This window comes from Dromaius novaehollandiae, chromosome 2 (assembly GCF_036370855.1).
Source record: "Dromaius novaehollandiae isolate bDroNov1 chromosome 2, bDroNov1.hap1, whole genome shotgun sequence".
In the NCBI taxonomy this organism is placed as follows: domain Eukaryota; kingdom Metazoa; phylum Chordata; class Aves; order Casuariiformes; family Dromaiidae; genus Dromaius; species Dromaius novaehollandiae.
In genome coordinates, this window is record NC_088099.1 from 55,884,939 (window position 1) to 55,910,566 (window position 25,628).

Here is a 25,628-nt window from a genome sequence, read left to right on the forward strand (position 1 = left end):
TTGTAATAACTGTCTGTGCCTGAGTGTGTTTGGAGTGAACAGCTACACTAGGCTTTTTAGCCCTAAGGCACAGAAATTGGAAGAAAAGGCATGAGAGTCTGTTTAAGAGGTTACTGCAAGATGAAAGGAGAGAATATTTAATGGTCTTATCTGATTTGAAAAAGCAGGAGAGTGAACATGTGTGCACTTCTATGTACTCTTTGCTGAAGAGCTGGGGTAAGAAAAGCTGCTAGCAAAGCTACAGAAATTATCTACAGCAGGTAGCAGCCCTGGAGCTGGTGCAGGAAGAGGCTGGAGCATAGGTACAACAGCTGGTTGAAACAGCCAGTGAGGCCACAGCAGCCAATGCAGCAGCAGGATTGCAGCAGGGAAGGGACTAGCAGAATTAGAGCAGCTTGGACCTGCTCTGGCTCCTGGGAGAGGGACAGACTCTTGGGACATGATAACCCCAAACTGTGAGAGAGGAACTTGTAAGCAGGCAGTAGCTCCCACCAAGAAACCAGAGAGTTGTAAATAGCTATTACTCTGTTTCAGGGAAAGAATAGTTTGGTATCATATAACATGTGGTTCATTTCCCCATTGTCTTTTTAGTTTTTCTCTATTTAATAAAATACTGCTTTTATGTCCATGGGTGGGAAAACTAAAGTTCTGTGTAATTTTCCAGGCTTCTAGACTTTGGGCTAGTGTTCTATTAGTGACCCTACAACTTACAACCAGGACATGCTGTCAATCAGTTTCTGGCATGCATAGACAGAGAGTATAAAGTTTGAGAACCACTGGCTTAAACCGAAGTTGTGCTATGATTATTTTCCAGAAGTTTTAAACAGCTTTAAAGCTTATTTAGACAGGGACATTTGCAGTTTAAGGGCAGCCACCTCACCGAGATAACCTTGTGTTCTACAAGCCATATAAGATAAATGGAATGGACATAGCCCTCGGATTCAAATGAGACAATCTCTGTGCCAAAATACTGGCTTTTTATTGAAATCTCTGACAGCTTCCTCTAACAACACCACCTGTACAAATTTAAAGATAATTTACCAAATAATCTCACAATAGTGGTGTCTGCATGTTAAACATCAGAGTGAGATTAGAAACACTTAGAGGAAATAAAGGAAATAAAGGAACTCTGAAAAGTCTGCAAGAATGAGAAAACCAAGAAAATTTAAAAAGAACATTAGGTTTTATAAAAGAGAAACAGCTTATTTATGAAACTCAGGGCATTACAAGTCAAGACAAAAAAATGCAAGTGAGAATGAGAGGAGAAAGAAACACATAACTCACTATGATTTGCTAATTTGTTATTAAAATGACAAAGAAGTTAAGAGAGTGCAAGAGAAAAACAGTTAAGCAAAGGCAAAAAATGGAAGACGCAGCCTCAAAAGATCTCTCTAAAATAAGGAAACTAAATTTGATGAGTCAAAGTAACCAACCATTGCTGGTTGATAATAAACAGAGGTGACTGAAATAAACAGGGACTAGGAAAAAATGAAAGGCATTTTCAGGAGAGTCTTAGTAGACCAAAACCAAGGATTACACTTGCAGAAGTGGAATTGCTCTCTGAAGTCACCCCAAATCAGTGTATCTCTGTTATTAAGTATAACAATGTCCAATTCCACTAGTTTTCTTCTAGAATTATTCTTTTACTACATCTCACAGCGCTTGAAAAGGAACTCAGTTAAAAAGAAATGCTGTTCTATCATTATCAGACAGAATAAAATCTGTTTAATCAGATCCTGTCTAGGCAGACAATGTCTAGGCAACTAATAAGAAAGCAATCCATCCTCTACACTTATTTCTACAACGGCTTGCACTTCATATAATAGCTCCTGCATAAAAGCTCTCAGTTCACCTTCCGTTCACCCACCCTGCATAGGCCAGTGGGAGAATGATCAAAGTATCTTGCCTTACTATTCGGCTAACAGATAAAAGTCTCTCAGTCACCCAATTGCCTCCTCGCACTGATGTTTCCCTGAGCTGCTGTCATCAGAGAATGCTACAGTTGTGCCAGTCAGCTCACCAATATGGTGATATAACACTTATTCGCATCCTTTAAGAAGTGTCATGAAGGCACTCCCATCCAAGTGGGGTCACTTTATAACAGAGCCCCATGAAAATGAACACAAGCTGCTGTACAGTGTAGCAATGTGCTTGGAATACCTCTGCTTAAGGGACTGTGGCATAGGAACAAAGTGAGGAGCCAGAGCAGGGTAAAGCCCCTAGATAACAACTGAGCAAAACAGAGGTCACCTAAAATGTGCAGGTTTCGTCAGGCACCAGACCATACAGCCAAGGTCCTTGGACTTTAGAAACATTATTCAAGATATGCCAAAAACTGCAAGAGAGATGTGACAATGGACACAGTACTTTATGGTTATGCCTGCTCTGGGAGGCTGGTTCATGCCTGAGACTCTGCTTGCTTCGTAACTCATTGATCCTCCATACAATCAGGCTACAGCTTCAGTGTCCTCAATGCCTTCCTGGGGCTGTGAGAAAAGAGCCAGATGATCTGAGAGCATGATGCTTTCTGCTGAATTTATAAGAAAGAACAGAGTCCCACCTACAAAATTTGCACAGAACTGCAATTCAGCAATTCTTTATATTCAACTCTTCCTCTTCCTGCAAATCCACAATAGAATATACATCACTCTCTACTGCTAAGGGCAAAGCCTGACTTTTGTTTTCTGGTAAGTAACGTCCTTGCAGTAAAAGGATTTCACAAGGTGCTGCCAGCTGGCCAGTGGAACATAGCTGGGCACTTGTTCCTGGAAAGGAGGGCAGTGGGAGCATAAGTTTTTAAGCAGCTAGTAGAAGTAACACAACTAACTGAGAGAGTTAAATGAGATAGATAGTAGACAATCAGAAAAATAATTATGTGAGTGCATTAAAAAAAAAAAAGCAGTAAGATTTCAAGCAGTCAAAATACGCCCTTAATCCATCTATTAAACTGAGAAACCTCTTCTACACAGATTTAGAAGCAGGTCTGGTAGAACATCTCAAATAGATCCAACAATGACCCCAGGACTCAGTTTTTCAAGCATTAAACAATCAGGTCAGTCGCTCTGGGGTTTGCCTTTTGAAACCTGTACTAGATTTCAGAGGAAACAACTTGTGAACCTCTGTGAACTGAGGTGTAATTGTGCTACACCGCAATAACATGAGAACGTCCTGCCACTCTCTGATTCATTATTCTTTAATGGAGTCTCGTTATGCTACTACATGACCTCAGGCAAACTGGTGGGCGGTATAGAAACGCACACAAAAAACAATCTTGAGGCATCTCCATGGAACTAAAGGTGCAGAGTTCTTTACAGGATTATCATCGCCTTCCCCATCCACCAGCGCTGTAGAGAACTTGCCCATCTCTCTTGCTAAACTCTCTTGTGTCATACATCAGCATAAGAGCAGCAGTATGATTCTAAATGATACCGAGGAAGACTGATACTGTTAGCTACAGATATTACTGCTGTATGTGCAATACTAGCATCACATTCTGTTTTCCCCCGTGTAGCTCGGTACTGCCTTAGTATTTACAAAAACCTGGGCAGGTTTAGCTGCATGATCATTCTGTTCCAGCAATGGGAAGAAGGGACTTGTCATGATCAATGCTCCATTTCCCTCTTCAGTGCTAAGAGGTCTTCTTCCTTTCCATCAAAATATTGAGAGCCAAAAGGAGTCCTGCACATGTGAAGCTGGTGGGTCTCAGCAAGCAATGACATAAGTCTTGAAACAATTAAGGCAGAAGCTGCCAATAAATCACTTTGGTAGCACCTGTCAGAGGTGGACATGTTCCCCCTGTGGTGTTCAAACACACGTACTTCTCCCTACTGACTGTTCTGGGAAGTTAGACATTTCGCAAGACTGTTTTGCTACATGTCTAAAATACAGATGCAAGCTGGGTGGATTTCATGCCCTAATGCCAGCTACATCAGGAAGGAAGCGATCAGTAAGAAGTGTACCTGGCAAGTGTGCTAGGGTCAATAACGAGTAAACAACACAAAGTATTAACAGGGCTTATCCCACTGACTCCCAAGAAACTACTGTAGAGTTTACTGGCAATCACAAAATGCCAGTTTTCTCTGTGGAGAAATGAATATTTCAGAATTTTCTGAAGGCTACAGAGATATCAAATACCTAGTGGCAGATTCCTGCTGGGAACTAAATCCCAGTTTCCCACAGCAACCACATCAATCTTTAAACTATTTTAGTGCTTTCACACAAACTGTCCAGCGGACTATGGAATGACCTGTAGCAGTGACTTTGTGTTGATTACTTTACTTGTTACAGAGAAAGCAGTGCTGCTGTTCAGGATGTGTGGAACTGCTGCTCATCCCATGCAGCACTCCTGAACATCCCAAACCAGTGCAGATTACATGAGCAGACCACGTCAGCAACCACTTCCAAGAGCACTTATAAAATTTTCTTTTAAAAGAGTTTCAGGGCTGCCTGTAGGTGGACCTCTTGCTTTGGACAGAAAAAAAATAGATAAAGCTACAGTTTAGATTTTCCAGACTAAGAAACACTCTTGACTTTTCCCCACTCTTGAAAAATAAAGTGAGACTTGCAGAAGAAACACACAGTCTGATAGTGTTTTCATGCTGTAATCTCTTTCTTGATGTGCCAATCAAAACAGGACTTAGATCAGCCCTGAGTGATTGTGTTGGAACACCAGGCAGTGGCGAGTGCAAGGCTTGATCACACTTTTCCTTTCATTTAAAACTTAGCTAGGCTGAGCACAACCATTTTAACCACTGGTAACTGAGCAACATAACTGCTTCTTTTGACATGACTTCTGTTTTATCAGTTAACTTTTCCTGTAATGTCACAGGAAAAAAATCTTCAGCTTTGCCATTCTAAGGAGCATGCTAGCTTTATTGTGCAGTGTTGTATGTGCACAATCAATAGCTGTGACAGCATGAAGAGCACCCCATTATGAAGCTTTCATAACAATGCAATTATTACCTCAAGACATTCAGACACATTTTCCAATAACCACTTTGTATCTTTGATACCATAATCAGTTATGCTAGATGACTCAAAATTTACCACAATTAGAACCTTCTTTGTCATAATTCTTTTCAAATCTGTTTAATAGAATCGTGATACCTGGTGGTATCGTGACATTTTTTGTTGGTTTTGGTGCCATGAAAAATTCAAGTGGGATTACTCATCAGCACTGTCTTTCCTTCCTTTTTCAGTGTTCTGATATGTGTCTGCCCACTTGTCAGCTCCTCAGAAAGCCTCTTTCATCTGTGTTTCCTCCCCTGCAATAGCTTAGGCATGGTGTGACATTCTTGAACTTATTTGGATAGTTTCTGTGTTTCCTATGTTTTTGTCCATCTTAAATGCCCAGGTCTGTCAGGTTCCTCACCATGAGCTGAGCTGGCCTCTGAACAGATTGCCTATTGCTGCCCCTCACAGCCAGTTGTGCACTTTCTCTCCACTGAAAAACCAGGAATTGAGTGTGTCTCGCATATTAATGGAGCTACCATAAACCAGTTACGTCAGGTAATCTACTACTGGAAAAGCTCATAGTGAAAAATGGAATGGAGTACGTAATATATTACACAGTGTTAAGAAATAAAATTACAAAAGGTTAAAAAATATTTTTCTGTTTGGTTGTAATGAATCATTTTGTGGTTGGTGCTATCTCTCCTTGTCTTTCCACTGCTCAAACTTCCTGTTTGTCATACAGTCACTCAGAGGACAGTTCATCGCAGCTAACTGTGGCCACCCAGAAGTTAGGGGTATAGTTTAAGCTAGTCATCTAAAAGAGACACGTAGCTGCAGCAGGCAATCCATCCCATTCTAAAATAGGTGTTTGAGATAAATAGGATGAATTACCATCTGAAGGCAACAATCTATCTTTACCAACTACTGAGGGGGTCCAGACAACTGGCTTATATTGGATGCCTAATTTCTGGAAGGCAGTATTAGGAAAATGTAAGTACTAGCAGAACAAGGGAATTCACATCTCCTCCACTCAATCTCCTTCCACCGTTGGCTCTAACAACTAAACTGTTATCCCCTTAAAAGCAATAGTTCTTCCCTCTGACACTCCCAGATCAAATATACAAGCTTGCTGCACTTCTCATTACACATACTATCATCAAGTGGCTAACTGACCTCATTTCCAGTCTTAACGATTAATTTTCACAACCTCATTAGATCTTTATGTTCTTTTTGGAATACTTGTAGTCAGTGAGCTATACTGGGCAGTAAAATGTTGATAAATATGTCAGGAACGATCTGAGTTACTAAAGATCACTGAAAGGAGCTATGCAAAATTTGTAAATGATACTAATCAAATAACAGTGAAGCTGGTGGAGAGATGTAATTTAGTCTCAGGTTCTCCTACATTAATCATTAATCACAACATACCACAAGTTGCTCAGCAGGTAGAGGCCAAGTATGCTTGAAACTACTCTGCTAGTGACATTACTACATTTAAAAATAAAAACAAACATGAAACTCAAAGGAAATTAGAATCTCAGAAGTGATTTGTAAATAATCCATCTGCTTCACATTTTATTTTCACCTCAAGAACTTATCACTTCCCTGTGTCATCTCTCCTTGAAAAAGATGAGCTAATCAGCTAGAAAAGCACACAGTAGTCTCATGTATGTATCGGTCTTTCTAAGTACTATTCTTTTCTGGAGTCTTCCTCACAGAAAGGTAGTCTTCCTTTCATGATTTCAAATTAACAAATGATGCATTTAGAGTAATACTTTGCACTATCCATAATCTTCTCCTTTATGTACTTGTGTTTTCACTTCGGACCGCGTACTAAGTTGATCATGCATAAGACATACAGAAATGTCCACTAACTAGGTTCTCCTCCTCCTCCACTTTTCAGTTTGGCTGTTATAGATGATGTTTAAGTGCATCAGTGCTGACATTTATCTTATTAAAGCCTTGAGAACCAAATCAGTGCTACTGCAATATTATCATTCTTTACATTTTTCTCTTCTGGCTGAACAGACAACATGATTGATGACAGAAAGCCTGGTTATGCAGAATCTAGTTATTAGTAAAAGGAACATTTCAGTCAATCATGAATAAAGAATTAAATGAAAACCAGAACCTTTAGTTAAAAAAGGCTATAGATAAATTTTCTTTAAAAATCATACAAACTCCTCTTTTTAGTTATGACTTATTCTTCACCTAAAAACACAATTTCAGAAAACAAGAAGTAGATGTGTATGCACTAAATCCAACCAGCTTGAAATCCAAAGAAGCAACATGGTTTCTAGAATGGAAAAGATGTCAGAAGATGATAAAAATACAATCCAAACTCAGAACACGAAGAGAATCAAGAAAGGAGAAAAGCAAAACATAATATGCACATTGACTGAAAAAAAGAAAGGCAGAGAGGGAGAATAAATGTTTTCCCCACACAAAAAAGATTCTGCCACTCTGTGGCAACACTTTAAGCAACATTTGAAATCGAGCTTCTTCTGCGACAGTGCTTCAGAAAGAGGAAGTGCAGGAAATACATAGGTTTACCTAGCAGCAGTATTTTTTTAATTTATTTTTACAGTTATTTTTGAAATTACTGGGTTCTTACCTGAAAAATAAGTATATTGGTTTCCTAGTATACGGAGAAAAACAATTATTATGACTTTCTGTAAGTCTTAATAGTAAGACAGATAATGTATACAGGAGAGAAGATACACTTTTGACCCCAAGTGCCTTTCACAAAATCACAGAATAGCTGGGGCTGAATCTCCCCTTGAGATAATTTGTTCCAATCCTCCTGCTCAAGCAGGGTCAGCTGGAGCAGGCTGCCCAGGACCATTTCCAGTCAGGTTTTGAATATCTCCAAGGACAAGACACCACAGCCTCTCTGGGCAGCCTGTTCCATGTTCAATCATCCTCACAGTAAAGAAGTATTTTCTTGTGTTCAGATGGACCTTCCTGTGTTTCAGTTTGTGCCCAGTGCCTCTTGATCTATCACTGGGCACCAGAGAGAAGAGTCTGGCTCTATCTTCATACTGCTGAGAAGAGCCTGGCTCCATCCTCTTTACAACCTACCTTCAGATATTTATACATATTGATAAGATCCCCCCTCAGTCTTCTCTTCTCCAGGCTGAACAGTCCCAGCTTTCTAAGCCTCACCTCATATGAGAGATGCTCTAGTCCTTTAATCATCTTTGTGGCCCTTTGCTGGACTTGCTCCAGCAGGTCCACATCTCTCTTGCACTGGGGAGCTCAGACCTGGACCAAGCATTTCTGATGTGGCCTCACCAGTGCTGATTACAGGGGTAAGATCACCTCCCTCAACCTGCTGACAATGTTCTTCCTAATGCAGCCCAGGATACTGTTGGCTTACTTTTTGGGGGGAGTGCATTGCTAGCTCATAGTAAACTTCTTGTCCACGAGGACGTCCAGGTCCTTCTCTGCAGAGCTGCTCTCCAGCTTGTTGGCCCCCAACTTGTACTGGTGCATAGACTTATTCCTGCCCAGGTGTGGGACTTTGTGCTTCCTTTTGTTGAACTTCATGAGATTCCCCTCTCCCCAGTTCTCCAGCCTGCCAAGGTTCCTCTGAACAGCACCACAACCATCTGGTGTATCAGTCACTTCTCCCAATTTGGTGTTATCAGCAATTTTCCTGAGGGTTCATTCGCTCTCATCATCCAGGTCATTAATAAAGATGTTGAATAGTATTGGCCCCAGTATCAGCCTCTGGGGGACACCACTAGTGGCTGGCCTCCAGCTGGACCATACTGCTGATCACAACTTTCTGAGCCCAGCAGCTCAGCCAGTTTTCAATCCACCTCACTGACCGCTTATACTTTGGCATACTTTGCCAACTTGTCTATGAGGATGTTATGGGAGGTGGTGTCAAAAGCCTTACTAAAGTCAAGGTAAACAACATCTGCTGTTCTTCCCTCAGCCACCAAGCCAGTCATCTCATCATAGAAGGCTGTCAGGTTGAGTAGGTGTGATTTCCCCTTCACAAATCCATGCTGACTACTCCCAGTAACCTTCCGGTCCTTCATGTGTCTGGAAGCCAGGATTAGTTGTTCCCTCACCTTCTCAGGGATGGAGGTGAGGCTGACTGGCCTGTAGTTCTCTGGATCCTCTTTCTTGCCCTTCTTGAAGATAGGGGTGACATTTGCTTTCTGCCAGTCCTCAGGCACCTCTCCCGATCACCGTGACCTTTCAAAGATAATGGAGAGAGGCCTCACAACAACATAGGTCAGCTCCCTCAGCATTCGTGGATGCATCCTGTCACATCCCTTCTTGGTTCCTATCTTGCCATAGAAGGGAGCGATTTCCATGAATTATGTATCAAAATACCACTACATTACCATGTATGACCTACAAGTTTATGCAAAATTCCATTGCAAGTTCCTAGAACTTCTGCCTGTGGGGAAGCACTGTCTGATATTCTCTTTCAATGCAACTAATGCCATCTGCTGGTTTACTGCTTCCAGTACAGGGTTCTGTACTGTATTCAGTACTGTGGAGTAAGCTCAGAAGATCCCACTCAAGTCAGCAACAAATTCTGCAGTTAAGGTTAAGATAAAACTGAAGGCCCAAAAAACATTCTCTGACTTATAATTTAATTTTAAAATGCTGGTAATAGACAGCTCGTAAATAAAGATCTACACCACAGAGTAGTGACAAATTGCAAGCAGATTACAGTTTTACCTGTTTGGTAAACAGGTAAAAAGTTTGCAGGTTCCAGGTCCCAAACAAGTCCCAGACTATCATTCTAACCAGTTTTTTAATGTTGTGTTAAATGTGTTAGTATAAAATTCCTACTGTTGTATGAAAATGCCAGTATGATAAAAGAAAGCATCACAGAACACAGAAATCCAAGAGGAAGTTCCATTATTCCAGGTTATTTCAAAGAGTACATTAGTTACACACCAAGTAATAAAGATTTTTAACAAGATGTCTGTAAGATGGAGCAGAAAGTCTACCAAGATGGTATAAACTAAAAAATAAGTATCTCCCTTCCTTTTTCTAGTTTGTTTTTATCTTAAGGACAAAACATCTTTAAAGAAAGAATCTGAGTGACCACAGGAAGGGGGAAGCACTGATAACTGCTCCGCTGCTCAGTTGATGATCTGATACCACATGTCTATCGCTTCGGAACGGTACAAGAAATCAAGTGTGAAGTTTTAGAACCAGCTCATTACTGTTCTGTCAGCTGTCACCATTTCCTCACTCCACTCTTCCATCATTCATATTTCTCTTCAGGATCCAATTCTGCTGAGGTACTGACACAATTTACAAGCAGCTCAGGATAGACTGTATCCATTTTTAAAAACTTCTGAAATGATTCATAACCACAAGACTTCAGTATTAAGCACATCATGTGACTTCCTGATCTTACTGTTTCCTATTTTTTAAATAACAAAACAGAGTACAAATATTATTCAGGATGAGCTGGGGCAGCAATGGGTGAAATATTTCCTTTTTCTTGTGATTTTAAATGTATTGCACTTTTATTTAGAAATTCTCAACACTCAGACTGAGCAAAAAGTAGAAATGTCCATCATCTTCCTCCCTGTGGAAGAAGAACTTGCAATGCCAGGGTGTTCAGTGCTGGGAGGGACGCACCAGGCCGTTAGTCACCCTTTTAATGAGATAGCAGTGGAAACTCACACAAGTGACTTGCTGTTTCTGTCAAGTGTTGAGATGTTGATGGGAATCCTACATTAATTCATTTTCATATAGTTGGCAACAGTGAAGCCTGGGCCACTGCTGCAGGTCAGGCAGTAGTCAGCAACCTCAGGTGCCCAATTTGAGTGCACAGCTTCTGGGATTACAGTATTTAGAACCAAGGGGACATATTTAGGGCAAAGCTGTCTCTGTCTTAAACCAGAGAGGCTTTTTGATATACTACAGTATTTAAGAACACACCACTCCATGTTTCACGTACCATTAGGCAAGCGTTTCTGCTTGTACAGCGGGATTTTTCGGGTGCACCACTTTATTGTTAAATCTGACAGTTTTATGCAAGGATATGTACATGGCATGAGTGTAAAGATGAAGTCTCACAGCATGACCAAAGGCTGACCACACAGAGCTAAGATAAACAATCACCAGTTGAAAACACCAAGATACAGAAATGTCTGAATTCAGTCAAGTATTAGTCAACATAAACCGTACTGGGTAAAGCACTCATTCTTGCTACACAGAGAGTAAAGGTAGTGGAACTGAAGAATATATCTTTTAAAATCAACAGGAGTAAATTTGTCTTTCTGCCCTCCTGTAGTTTTCTGCTATATTTCTTTACTGAGAATATATTCTCTTCTTCGTATATGTTCTCCATGGTGGAAAAGTCTTACCTTCCATGATAATGTCACAGGGAGGCCAACATTGGACACATACGCAGCGTGAAAGATGACTATCCTTGGCTTAATCTTGAAGAGATCCCTACTCAAAGGTTTATTTTTCCTTTTTTCCTCGAGATTTCTGGTTAACAGGTCAGTCTTGCTGCTTTTGAGCTAGTACAGTGTCCTAACAAAAATCATGGTGAGAAGCAGGGTACAGCACAGTAATAGATATGTGCTGTATTCCATTACAGCTGAGGACTAACTCCAAGAGTTCCAAAAGCATCATGTAACAGCCTTCAGACTGCCTTCAGATAGTGACTAAAATCTCAGATTGGTTTGAAACTAATTTGAGGAGCTCAAGCAGGTCTGGTGTATATCAGAGACAGAAACTGTTACTATTCAAAGGACGAGACTACCCTATAAAAATACCAGGCAACAATTCTCTAGGTGCAAATCTTTCTTGCTGTGGTTGACATAACCCTTTCATTAGCACATCATCTGCTTAATCAATTTGATGCTTGTGTAACACTTTTGCGATTTCTGTATGACACTTCAGCAGTGAGGAAAAAAGGTATTTCCAAGGCATGCCCAAACTGGCAAGAAGGGCTGCATGATGAAACGATGAAGAGGGTTTTAATGGTGATAAATCTGAACTTTGTGATGAGCTTGCTATTATACTAACAAGAGTCCTCCCCATAAAGCTGTCCTCAAAGGACACCTTTACACATCTATGACAGACCTATCATTCACACATTACACAGCTATCTGTTGCCCAGTACTCCAGGTATCTCTAATTCTGGCAACTGCTGTGGCAGTGGATAATCAAAACATATCTACCTTTCTTCTAAGATATCACAGGCTCATGTAGTTGGTTTAGCTACTCTGTTGAAAATGACACTGATGAAAATTGCAGTTATCCAAAAATGATTGATGGATTCAGTTCACAGGAAACTTGCAAGTGGCACTACATACAATGCATCTAATAGCATTTCAACATACAATATGCAGATATTGCTCAAAACCTGAAAACCTGTTTTCCAGGGTGGTTGTTCTTCAGAGTATATGCATATTGACCCAACATTATGAAATTTCAAATGATTTCTATTCAAGATTTGTTGGCATCAATTTATTGTTTTGTATGCAAGAAGCAACATTATAGTGGCTATTTTTCACAGAATCACAGAATGGTTGAGGTTGGAGGGGACCTTTAAAGATTATCTCATCCAACCCCCCTGCTCAAGCAGGGTCACCGAGTCACATTGCCCAGAGCCCTATCCAGATGGTTTTTGAGTATCTGCAAGGATTGAGACTGCACAACCTCTCTGGGTAACCTGATCCAGGGCTCAGTCACTCGCACAGTAAAAAAGCTTTTATGTTCAGACAGAGCTTTGTGCATTTCAATTTGTGCCCAGTGCCTCTTGTCCTATCACTGGGCACCAGAGAGAAGAGCCTGGCTCCATTCTCTTTACACCCTACCTTCAGATATTTATACACATTGATAAGATCCCCCCTCAGTCTTCTCTTCTCTGAACAGTCCCAGCTCTCTCAGCCTTGCCTCATATGAAAGATGCTCTAGTCCTTTAATCATCTTTGTGGCCCTTTGCTGGACTTGCTCCAGCAGGTCCATATCTCTCTTGTACTGGGGAGCCCAGACCCGGACCAAGCATTTCTGATGTGGCCTCACCAGTGCTGATTAGAGTGGTAAGACCACCTTCCTTAACCTGCTGGCAATGCTCTTCCTAATGCAGTCCAGGATACCATTGGCTTTCTGCGCCACAAGGTGTTTTCTACAGGATGACTCCATTTTGACCCCTTGCATCAATTTAAAAATGGAATTGAACATAGTTTTGTCATTTCTTTACAACAACAAAAAATCTTCTGTGTCAATAGCTTTCATTTGTTTTGAGATCTGTGGATTCATCAATCATTTAACACAACTGCTTATAGGAATGCTAAGCATTAGCTGTCTACGAAGGCCTGGTCCTGAGTATTATTCATGCTAAAGGACTACACGCACATTTATCATTCATGCAAAAGTAAGATACATATTAGTAAGATACCTGTGGGGCATTATTTTCATAATCTCATAGTTAAATTGGCTTTCTTGTTTTGCAGTGAGAATGTTATTTCAAATAAATCAGTGAGTGCTTTTCAAGATCTCATTTCAGATTCTCTTCCTTGTTTGCCCTTTAGATTCTTTGAAATTGCCTTTTATATTTATATAAATATGCATATATATATATATAGCACCTCTACAGTAAGAAACAACTGACTGACAAGAAAGCACAGAACACATAGTTACCACAGAATCCTGCTTCCAGATTAAATTGGGTAAAGACTGCTTTCTCATTTTACCAAACCGGGAATTTTATTGTTTGTGATGTTCTATTCTAGATATTTTTAGAGGAGAACATATTATCCACAATAAACTTATGAAAACAAAAGTAAACAGCAAGTTTACCTCGGGAATGTCTCAAAAGACTGTTTAACAATTATGAGAATTGGCTGTGTACCAAGTTTTCCATCATTTCCTGCTCAGTGTGTCAGCTTTTACCTTAATTTTTGCATTTGCAAACTCCACAAGATATTCCCATTTGGAAAAAAATCCACAATGGGATTTTTGTTTAAAAAAGTAAATTAATGAAACAAAAGTATACTTTTATGCAATTCTGAAAAACAAATACCTAAGCCGAGACATGCAGTAAATTACGAACTAAAAATATAATGGAACTTTGAGTGTCTTCAGTTTATAAAACACACACTTTTTAAAAACTCATCATAACAAACAAACCATGTATAACAAATTGTCCCAATCAATTTAAGATGATGGAAAGCAGACCTCAAGAAAAAACAAGTAGTCTGTCCTCTGCACATTCATTCTTTTGTGGTTGAAAAGAGGTATAAATAATGTCCTTTGGATTTTTTTGAACAGTCACTTTTTCAAGATATTTTGCTGATGCTGTAAGCTTCCACTGGACCTGAAGGAAGTTAGTTCCTAAAGCAAGAAGGAACATATCAGCATATGTACAGATAGTACACACTAACTGTGACTGTCAGATTTTTACACAATACTGCAAAAAACTGCCCAAAGCCCTTATTTTTGGCACAGAAGATTAGTCAATTAACAAGTGCTAATTCATGACAAATTACTGATTAATAATTAACAGTTACAAAACCAATTAACAATTGTTTAGAAAGAATTTCAGTTCTCATGACATTGCTGAGGAAGTCAAAAGTCCAATATACTGCTTCAAATTTGTACAGAAATGGTGTTTTCTGCTGTGTGGTCTGATTGGGTAAGTTGCTCTGTTGCGGTTGCTAAAGTCTCCATTGAACAACAGCGCTATTAACATACATTTCTTGCACACTGGTGAATCAGATAGTGGGTGACTGATCTGGAGGTACCTCCTGTTTCTAATTGTGGAAGAAAGTGAAAAACTGACACTCCCCCAAAGTGCTACATTTATTTTGTGCATTCTGTCATATCTGTCTTTCAGAAACTAAGCTTTTCCCCTGAAAAGAATTCAAGGAATAACATAGAACTTATTGATATCATGTCAAAATCAACCAACTGAAAGAAAAAAAAAGATGAAATTCTTGGTTAGCAAATGAAAAAGAGACCTAGAAAAGTTAAAAAAATGAGGCAAACAAAATTCTAGACAGCAACAGTGCTCCAGGAATGATTTTTCTTTCCATCACTGAAATCACTTGCATGTTTAAATTTATCTGCTTAATAAACTTCCCGGCCTTCTGAAATTGAGTTAATATGACTTGGACAGTGAGTTTTGTGACTACTCCACTGTCTTGATCCATGGCAAGTGGCTTATTTTTCTCATGGCAGATGCAGTTTTCAGTATCTTGCAGATCATTCTGTTATGTGCATTTGTGCCATGTGGTAATGCATTTGTTGAGTAAATCTTCAGTTTAATGAGAATTTTTTTGACTGACAAGATAAATCATCTTGCTTTTTTGGATTGACAAATGTGAATTCTGCATAAAATGCCAACTCAGCTGTTCCTGCCAGTAATTCCAGAGTCACTATTAAAAACAAAACTTTGCTGGATGCAGCAAAAAACATCAGCAAAAAAGATTCAAAAAATGGATTCAAAGATTATATGCAAATTCAAAAATTTCAGTTCATGTTCACATATCATGTTCAAAATACTCAAGAGCTCTTTGACAAGGAAAGCTGGAACCAAAACAAGCATCTTCTCCCTCACCTCCAAATTCAAAATCTCGTTTTATAAGGCGTAAGAAAAGTCATTAAACAGTTCTTACCCTTGCTCCCTGCCCCTGGCCTACACACTGTGCAAAGCTGGGCTCTCCTGTGCTGTGGTAGGTGCCCTGTTCAATTGCTCTTTTTTTTTTCCTTTTCCCTCCTGCTTAGCTGATACTTCTTTTCCTACTTATGCTTAAAGCAGTCTTTCCCCCCCTCTCAAGGCTGTACTTCTTCAATGATCATTAGCTGACCATTGATTAATTGTTCATAGTTCTGGGGCCCCTGTTTTAAATCTGTGTCAATATTTTCAAGGCCTTTGCTCTTATTCCAAGCTCGAACTGTATGTCATAACAAGGGACATTTGGCACCTAACTCCAATTCACACAGCAAATTTTCATAAAAAGCTATCATAATTTTTATATAAGAGACAAATACACTTCTGCCATCTGTAACTAAAGTACCCATCTGCTTCTTTGTATATTTCAGATGCTGAAACTAAGGGCGAAGTGGCAGAAATGGAATTAGTGGAAGACTCATGTGGAAAAGTCACTGAATTTGAAGTGTTAAGCTTGAGTTAATGAAAACTTTAAAAAGTAGTTATGATCTATATTAACTGAATAGTTGGAAATTATAATTGAGAACACTGAGCAAAATTTAGGTGAAAAGGGCATGGATGTGTTTAGAGCACAAATCAGATTTTAAAACTCATTTTATACTTTTATGTACTAAAAGCTGAAGGAAAGAATTAGATCTGTAGTTGCTTGTATGAAAGAAATAGATCTGTTCTATTTAACATGTTATAAACATGTTACAAATACTGAATTTAAACACACATATACAGAATTACACTACTATATCGGTTTACAGAGCAAAAAGTTGAAACTACTATGTCATCTTGGGATTACCTGGAAGATCATTTACTTATTTTTAACAGGATTACCATTTTTACAGCCTGTTTCATCACTTATATAAAGCTATAACCTCTCTCATATAAGAATCAAGCAGCTGCCTGCAGCATGATACAGATTTTGTATACACAGTGATATACAAAAAATGTATCACTTAAGCAAAGCTCCAGCTCTTCAACACCATTGTGCTAGCCTTCTAGAATGCCTATGCAGGAAAGGGAATAACTCACAAGAAATTATCAGCAAAACTCTCCCAGACAGATATGATAAGCATATCACTGCATTATTATTAGCAGATCAATAACCTATGGACTCTAGAAGTATCAAAAGAGAAAAGGTTAAATGTTCAGTTGGGTTTCAGATTGATATTCATCAGTTTTGATCTTGAAGTCTATTGAATTTGAAACTTTATCAGTGAGGATGACTCAGGAAGACTTGGGATCAACAGCTGACTTCGTAGGAAAAAAAAAAGAAAAAGCAGAGTGGGCTATAGAAACTAAAATGTTTAAAACAAAAAAATCAGGAAGTAATTAAAATAAGCACTCCCCAGTCTGTCTGAAATATCATGAATTTCCAGTTCTCCAAGGGATATTCAGTTATTCTATTTCACCATTGGACCATCTTCCACCAGTGACTATTTTTTTAGGAAAAAATTGTTAGGACATGGTGCCATCTGCACTAAGAATACCATATGGGATGGTAGAGCTGTTTGCAATGTTTAAACAAGGAATTACCGCATACATTTCCATTTACTGTGTTTGCATAGGATCTGTATGTGCTCTCTATCTGCTTCTGAGCTCAAGACCAGTGCTGGGGAATCACGTTCAAACCTCTGTGGTAAGGCTAGGAGGTTCGTTTGCACCTGGGCTGCCTATAATAGTGATCCTTGTAACCAGGAGCACCTCATACATACACGAAGTGTATGTACATGCTGTGTGCCAAGATGACTTCAGCAAAGCTCCAGCCTCTTTGATGCCACTGTGATGGCCTTCTACTATGTTTGTGCAGAAAGATCTGCACTGAGAATTGCCACCTGTGGGCCCTGACACCAGCCAGAGCGCCGGGAGGAAACAATGACAACGGAGGCAAACCTGGTTTTGAGATGACTCAGAGCTGATTTCTAATACTTTAGCATATGTTGGGTGTTGAGGGTATTTTGGAAGCCCTCGGAGGAACCCAAACTACAGCTTAGAAACAAACAGAATGAGTCATCCAGCCAAGGACTTACACTGTATCACCCTTTTCCCCTAGATTCCTCCTCTGTGGATAAAAATACAGCTCCAGACACATAAAAGCTTACTGTTCCTGCTAAAAAGTGACTACTACCTTTTCCATGAGCCATCTCCCTCCAGTGGACCACCCCACGTAATGCATGCTAACTACATGATGAATCAGATTTCCTTTTCCTATCTACAGGAATTTTTGATGAGAATGACCAGCTGTGGTTTATCTCATATTTTTGTCAGATACTGGGGAAGCACATGGCATATCCTCAGCAAAAAGTAACATGGCCTATGCCAGGTAAAAGGTTGGTTACCATAGGTCTGTGCAGTACTTTTATTTGCAGATACACGTGGCATACAAGCCAGAACTTAGCACCCATTAAACAAGCTGAACCAGCATAAAGCATTAACTGCCTTGGACAATAGTGACATCTGAAACAGGATCTAACATTTAAAATGTTTTGGGGTACTATGCTGGCATTTACCATTTCTAACCAGCAGCCTTCTAGGGATTGGGGTATGTTTTTGAAAGCTATGGTTGGCTAAATGTTATGATGACAGCAGTCATTATATCAGGTCCTGTAATCTGTCCCAAATAATTTTATTATCTCACAACAGATGTGCAGCAATTTGTTCAGACACAGATAGTTTTTTGCATGGATTGGAATAGAATCAGAAAAAGGCAATAAAGAGAATAGCTCAGTGTAAGCTTTTTTCTGTATAAGTTTGAACGGGTACAGCTTGAAAAAGTTTCAACTTCTTTGGCATGTTCTTTAGATCCAGAAGGAATTAATGTGATTTTGTTTAAAATTATCCTTCTTAATGTGATCTGTCCAACTCTCTTTGCTTTGTATATTCTTCCTGCTTATAAATCACCACTGTCTTACTCTTTAATGACCACATAGTGCCGATTAAGAGAATTTTAAAAAACAAACAAAACCCCCTAAACTCTTACAACAGTGAATCTTGCTCCAACTACTCAACTATTTTATCCATTATGGCCATCAAAAGATGCCTCTATTAGTCTCTGAAAAAGTTTTTAGTAGTGATTTTACTATGCTGAATAATTTCCATTCCTCTCTTAGCAAGGAACAGTATTTCATAAGCTACAAAATTTTCCACCCAGTCCAACCATGCAGATAATAGCCTGTCTCCATGACTAGGAAGAAACAGCATTTTCTGCTTGGACTATATCACAATTCAAGTGTTTGTATAGATCTCCATATTTTCAGCTCTGGTAAACCTTTCCTCAAGTATATTTTGGTGCTCACCTTCATGTATCAAGAAGTGATTGTCTGACTCCATATTTTTCCTCCTCTGCTGGGATTTACTACAAAGACTGTGCTAAAGTTTTCCACACAAATCTGGACAAGTTGCCTCCATCCATGAGGATTGCCCAGTCACAACAGGCATGCATAACAAGTTTCTACTATGTGAAGTTCCCTTGAATATAAATAGGTCTGAGTTTAATCCGGCCGTGTTAACTATTCTTTATATTAGGATCTGAAAATCTTCAGATTATATATTGGGAACCACCTCCAGTACTGTTGCCAGTTTACCTTTATTTAAAATACTTATTTGAACCTTGCTTATAATCTGATCTTTGTTGCCTGGTCACACAGGGCTTGTTCTTCAATATAAAGGAAGCTACTTTGAGTCATCTTATCTTCTTTTACCTAAATTTTTCAGATCCAGTTCTGAAGTCTTGTCCATCCCTCTCTCAGTAAAGTACTAACCAGGACCTATGAATAAGAAGGCAAATTTATATGGATCTAGTGAATCAGTGTATTTGAAACAACTAGAAAGCAAATTACTAGTCTATTTTCAGCTGGCCTAGATACGATCCAGATCAGTTACCAGTTTCTCTGGGGAAGACTAATTTGGACTAATATGCCAAAGAGTGTATACAAGCCTAATGTAAGTGGTATAGTGACCTGTGACAAATTAAGAACTTCTGAGACAGTTTTGTTTATAGCTTGGTACAACAGAAAAAGAGCTTTAAGCTTATAGCTTAAAGAAAATAATCATGTCATCTATTTCATATCTGTTTTCATAAGTGAAAGGGTGGTTGGTTTACTCCTTCAATTTAGCTACGCAAGCCTTATCAATGACCAACAACACTCAACCGTCACCATATTAGCTACCAATGCTGATGTACTATGAATTCATCAAGTGCCTGGGATTTCTGTGAAATATAAAAGGCTCTTAGTGTCACAAAGGCAAAGGAAAGTGACCTCCTTCCCTTTCTCTATGATGGCACATTTAATAAATATATCTTTTCAAATTGTTTTCTTGGCATGCACAGCGAAACAATTACAGGAAACAAGACCCTTGCTTCAACATGTCTACCTCTCTTCCAGGCCTGCCTCCCACCTACATAAAAACACTTGGCTTCTTTCTAATTTTTTTAACAGATTACACAGCTCTAGTCCTTAAAATTATGCTTCTGTAAACTGACAAAATGGCTAAGCAAGCTGAATAGACTTCTAAGTGTGTTCCAATACGAAAGTATTGTGGTGCCTCATTACAGCACAAAATGTGAAAGAGAAGGTTTAATTTACTTGAAAGTATCTTCCAGCCCTGAAGGACTAAAAATTCCTTCCAGAAGTACTTAATCATATCACCAGCTTGGGAAGGTGAGAAAAAGTCATGGATAAAATAGTGCAAGAGATTTTGGAGGATCAGGGGGATTTTTGGAGGACAGAGAAGAGGAAAAGAGACAAGGAAGGGTAACAAAGAGTAAGGAAATGGACTGAGCAAAAAGAGATCAGAAAGTGTATTTGTTCTGAGTATGTGCTCATACTTCTGCCCACTGGGCTCCACCTCCTGTTTCACCAACATCACCCACAGACATAATGCATATTGCAGCCACCAGATAGCTCTGGCATTAGATGATACACACAGCCGTGAGTGACTTGAAATGGACAGTTGCATCCAGATCCATAGTAATAAATTAATTTGGACAAAACATTTTAGCAAAGACAGTGGAGCTGTGCAACCCACTCGCATTCATTTCCACCTCCCACGTGGCTAGTAGGTGCTATGCTTATAGATACAAGCTTAGAGTTCACTTTGCTCTTTCCTAGGATGGTAACTATCCAAGATGCTAACTAACATAAACTGAATTAACAGCTTGCTTTCTGGGAATGAATTGGGCCTGTCAGTGGCAGGTACATCCCCTTTTGGGGGGTCATATGATCTCTAACCTTGAGAGCACACATGCTGATGCATCACATTAAGTCCTCATGCAAATTTTATTAATTGTCCAATTATTTTATATTGTTTCATCGTTTATCAATATTGTTGTCTTCCACACAGAACTACTGCACAGAAATAGTCTGTGCAAGGGAAATCTGCATTTGCAGCAGCATCAGGTTCTTCAGTTTCACTACCTTTTCCTGAACCCTTCCTTGTCACAACAGCCATTTTTGTTTTCCAGAAATGGATGTGTCCATCATTTCACATAGTTTCTTTCTTTATTTCACAACAATACCACAAATATGTACTCAGAAAGCTCTTGTACTGCTTTTGTATGTATGCATACAAAGCTTTCAGGATACATGAGCTGACATGCTGGCAGACTAAGAGAAATTTTGCACAAGAGCTAGGAAGGTCAGAAGTTCTCCCATCGTGAGAAATCCTAGAACAATTTCAGGTAGAGAAGCAAGAGGAAACCAGGACTTATCCAAGAAAACTAGCACCCAAAAGACACTGACAAAACTGCAATGCCAGTATGCTTGCTAACTACAGAGCTAAGAAGAGATCACAAGAGATTATACAATACATGCAAGTATGTGATTAAGGTCTCCAATGTATTTACTATCAGGTAGCAATCACAGCCACCTGCATGTGAGCAGGTACTAGGACAGATAAAAAGATATAAGTGAAAGGGAAGTCTATCTCTAGTTTTGCCTCAAAGGTTACCAGTCTCAGCAATGTCTACAACTGGTTTTCATTACTTTGTAAAAGAATGTTAGTCATCTGAAAGCAAGCCACTGCAGCCATTAACATTGCATGACAAAGAGCAGACCTGAAATCAATGGTATGCACAAAATGGAATGAAATAGTTCCAAAGTTACTCAGAATTATGCAGTCATTCATCATGAACCCATTTTGGTTTATCCCTTGCATAATTTCACTGCTTTTTGATTCAGAAAAAAGACAATAAACTCCTAACCTCTATTCTCTGAAGATTTTTATAATAACCATCCAAAATTCTGGTCTGGATAAGCTCTCGAAGTATGTCATCATTAAGAACTTTACTGAACCATAAGCTCTGAAAAGGCATCTCTTTATTATACTTGTCCCACCAAAAGTGCAGACTTGCAGTTTTAATAGCGCTTGTTGTGGAATAACACTATATAAGCTCAGCAAGCTGCATGAAACTGCATAAGTTGGCAGTTAAAACACTGACAGAAGAAAGTCCTTGGTTTGGAGAAAAAAAAGTGACACACAAATCAGTTACAGCCGCCAACTAAGGTCTTGCTTTCATGTCTATGTAGATACAATGTTTCAGACCAGGGATCAACAGAAGAAAGAGTCATTGACTATTGCTCCTAAAATAAGCAAACACTAATATGATATGATCCAGCATATAAGAAATGAAATGTTAAAGATAAAACCATGCAGAAAGTATTTTTCCCTATTCAAGTCCCATATTTTTGATCCCTTTTGCCTCAAAAATCATGCATGTACCTCTAAACAGCAATTACTATGCAGTAATATATAGACATAATTCCTCATTAAAATGAGGAAGAATGGAAAAAAGTACAGCATGAGACCCAAAAGGAAGAGTTTTATACTAGATTCAACCACAGATTAGAAAACAGATGGCATAGCCATGATCTTCATTTACTACTTGCTTCTAAATTTTGCAGATATATTGATGGAGATGGATGCAGCACAGAGTGACCTCTTCTTCTGAGGTGAACATTTAAAAATATCAAATCGATGAATGAGGTCCCTTTACATTAAATATCCTAAAAGCATACATATCCATTCTAGCAGAGCAGTTAAAGAACAGGCTGCATCAGCCCTTCGACATTTGGTACATGAGCATTACTGCATTCTAGCATTTCTCTTCAAGACTAAAATATATAAAAAATATATGAAAAGTGGGTGTTCATGAAGAGAGCAGTCCAGAGAAAGAAGCTGGCAGTTTGTGAAGGAAACCCAAAAACCATAGCCTATGTTTAGGGGCTTAATCTTCCACATGGAGAATGGGTCAAAAGTCTCAGCTTTCATAGTTTACAGTCTAATTTTGTAAGCTTATTACGGTTTTGAAAGCTGTTTTCCCAATTCATGCAGCAAAAGAAAGATGATTTAAGGGAACTCCCCCAAGCAGGCCAATGGAGGGTTTGCAGTAGTTCCAGCACTGGGACTTTTCAGTAAGAAAACCTAAGTGATGAAATGCAACAATTTAGTGTTGGTTATAGAAATGTATTATTTCTGACTTGAATATGAAATCTGCCTTGTTACCTAACCTGATCTAATCCAAACTTTTAAGGCAGAGACAATCTTGCAAATGAAAAATTCTACAGCTCTATTAATATGTTGCCATTTCAAACTACTGCAGAATGGACCTAATTCAACTCGAGATAACTAAACTAAGACAGAAGACCTTCACTCTTTAAGAGATTTAATCCTACTTTTTTTCTTCATATTACTTTCAGGAAATAAAATGAACTCTTCAGTGAGGGTTTTTGCAAGTCATGCTTTCGTGACTAGTCCTGGAAAGGTTTAAGAAAAGTGTAAAGTCGGTCACTAAAAACAGATTTTCTTAAGATGCAACAAATACACATAACAGCAGTAATTGTAGCTCAGAACAGAGATTCAGGAGTAAATTGGAATCACTACTCAGTTTAAAAATAAGGAACAACATGTATATGTGAAGAATGAATAGTTCAGAGGTACCCATATTTGTTTTATGACTATTATTAAACCCACACCTCCAAAAAGAAACTCTCAAACAGGGCTACCTTGTTCAAGAGATTGTCTAGTTATGAAAATAGTCACAACACACTCTAGAACAATACTATTTTCTGCTCATATATAAATGGACTTAGGCTTTATCTTCCATGCATTTTTAGGGCTGCTGAAATGTAAGTTTGTATTTGAAAAGTGATATTCTATTCTGAACCAGTAGATACATCTGCATTCATAGCTTTGATCAGCATAAACAGTCACCATTCCACGGCTTTCAAGGGGAAGCAGGATCACAGCGACTTCTAAGAACAATTCCCTACTTCAGCCTACATTGTTCCACAACTTGCAAGTAGCACAGTGAAGGTAGAGTGCCAACCAGGCCTCCAGACAAATTTTTCTTGTATTTTAAAGGCGAAGATTAGATTTTATCTGAAGACAGGATTTTCCCAGCATTGTGGGTCACAATCAAGTCACTGAATAACTTCAAGGAAAATTATCTACAACCCCAAATGTTATAACATGCCACAGGCTTTAAGGACAGTTTTCTCTTGGTTAAGAAGTGAATGAAGAGCAACATGTAATTTTCAGTGCTACAGAGCAGGCACTGTAATATTGACTCTCCTAACGCTTCCATAAGGCCTAAGCCTCCTGCAGCGCTCCAGTAACTAAGCCTTGCAACATGGAGCAGAAACAGATCTCCAAAGCACTTCAGCAGCAGCAGGGACCCAGCTAGAGGTATGTCAAGAAAGGCATTTCCCGGGGGGAAAGTAACGGAGGAGAAACAATGCAGGAAATTGTATTGGCTCCTCATGCTTTTAGTGGCAGCTTCCCCATTCTCCTTGCCTGGAGCAGAGCACCAGATAAGCTCCTCAAAGATATACAAACCTGAGAAGATTGAAAGAGAAAGGGGGAGGGGGCAGAAGATGCTTGAAGATAGAAAAGCAAAGATAACCCTTCTCTACAACCCCCAGCACAAGGGCAGAAAGACGAAGACACCAACACACTCCTGAAAAGGGCAGCTCACCCCTGCGGCGCATGCACCTGGTGTCGCCTGGCCGAGCCCCGCCCCCGGCGGAGAGCGAGTCGGCGCCCTGAGGCGGGGGCGGGGCTAACGGCTCTAGAACGCTACCGCCCAGGGCCGTTAGGAAGCTGTTGGTGGCGGCGGCGGCGTGACGGGTGAGTGGCCCCCTGCGCCGGCCCCGGGCTCACGGCTGGGCTGGGTGCTGCAGGTGGGTGAGGTGTGTGCATGGATGGGGTGCTTGCCTATTCCTGGGGCGGGCCTGCAGGGGCGTGCGAGGAAGAGGCAGGCACGGGCTCACTTCGTGCCAGGGGCCACTGGTGCCAGAGGGCACTGGTGCCTGGGGGCTGTGTCTCGAAGCACTGGGTGAAGCACCTGAGCTTTATGGTTACGTGAACCCAGGTAGCGTGCTGTCCCTGGGGTGGCATGTGTCCATGCATTTGTTCATGTGTTCATATCAGTGAGTGTGTGTGCATGGGGGCTTCTGCGGAAGAGTGTGTGTGTGGGCCCAGCTGTGTTCATGGAGTGGGTTTGCACCAATTGGTATGTACCTGTTTAATGGATGTATGTGCTTACATGCTTGGGTGAGTACATTTCTGAAAGCACTTGAGTCTTTGCACTTACTTGTGTAAGCATGCAGGTGTACATATATGTGCAAGTTGAAGTGTTATGTACATGGATGAGTATTTTCCACTTGTAATTTTCTGGTCTTTTATGCCATTTCATAGAATCTAAGGGTAGGGTGCAGATAGTCTGTCTGTCAGAGTGCTGACCATGAGGTGCATGAATCCATTGCTGTACACAAGAGCTTATATAAAGAAAATTATGTATGGGTTTGTATATATGTATGCACAGGTGCATATGAAAATCCCACAAGTCTATGATTTTTGGATATTTTCATGTTTGTATGTGTACAAAAGATTGAATGCGTATATGCAAAGATTGTGCATATTTGAATGTCAGTTTGACTGTGTATCTCAGTGTGCATCCATGTCTATTTTCATATGGAAATTTGTCAGTGAAAGCAATTTTGGTTATAAT

At 39.6% G+C, this 25,628-nt stretch overlaps 1 long non-coding RNA gene across 1 annotated transcript in view; it reads right to left on the reverse strand.

Annotated features, from left to right (window-relative positions):
- Window positions 1-25,628, reverse strand: part of LOC112984346 (uncharacterized) — a 105,113-nt gene that overhangs the window by 61,317 nt on the left and 18,168 nt on the right. The gene's annotated exons all lie outside the window — the stretch shown is intronic.